The 685-nt window shown below is 38.0% G+C and overlaps 1 long non-coding RNA gene across 1 annotated transcript in view; it reads right to left on the bottom strand.

Moving 5' to 3' along the window:
- The window catches only part of LOC111449820, a 22,989-nt gene that overhangs the window by 882 nt on the left and 21,422 nt on the right, over window positions 1-685 (bottom strand). The gene's annotated exons all lie outside the window — the stretch shown is intronic.

Here is a 685-nt window from a genome sequence, read left to right as displayed (position 1 = left end):
CATTCAATGTTCTGTTCATCCTTTCACCAACACCATATTGTCTTGTTGTACCTGGGAACTATCCTCGCTAATCTAATTCCCTCAGCTACACAAAATGCTTTGGATTTTGACTTTTCGTATTCTTCTTCATTGTCATTCTTCCGGCATTTGATCTTCAAGCCAGTCTGATTTTTAACTTCAGCTTTCCACTTTTTAAAGGTGGCAAACACATCTGACTTTTGTTTCGGGAAATAAATAGAAATACACATCTTCTTTCCACTTCTTAAGGGTGGCAAACACATCTAAACACATCTAAACACATCTAAACACCCCTTAACCACTCGGACATATTGACACCCCTTATATAAGGAATGATTCATTCCCCCTTAACCAATCGAACATATTGACACCCCTTACATAAATATAAATACATATCTTCTTTCCACTTCTTAAAGGTGGAAAACACATCTAAACACATCTTAACACCCCTTAACCACTCGGACATATTAACACCCCTAATATAAGAAATGATTCGTTCCCCTTAACCATTCGGACATATTGACAATCTTATATAAAAAATGATTTGTTACTTGTTCCACCCCTTACCCTTAACCACTCCAACATATTGACACCCCTTACCTTTAACCACTCGGACATATTGACACCCCTTACCCTTAACCACTCGGACATATTGACACCCCTTACC

The sequence above is a fragment of the Cucurbita moschata genome, unplaced genomic scaffold (genome assembly GCF_002738365.1).
Source record: "Cucurbita moschata cultivar Rifu unplaced genomic scaffold, Cmos_1.0 Cmo_Scf00011, whole genome shotgun sequence".
Taxonomy (NCBI): domain Eukaryota; kingdom Viridiplantae; phylum Streptophyta; class Magnoliopsida; order Cucurbitales; family Cucurbitaceae; genus Cucurbita; species Cucurbita moschata.
This window is presented reverse-complemented; position numbering and strand designations above follow the sequence as displayed.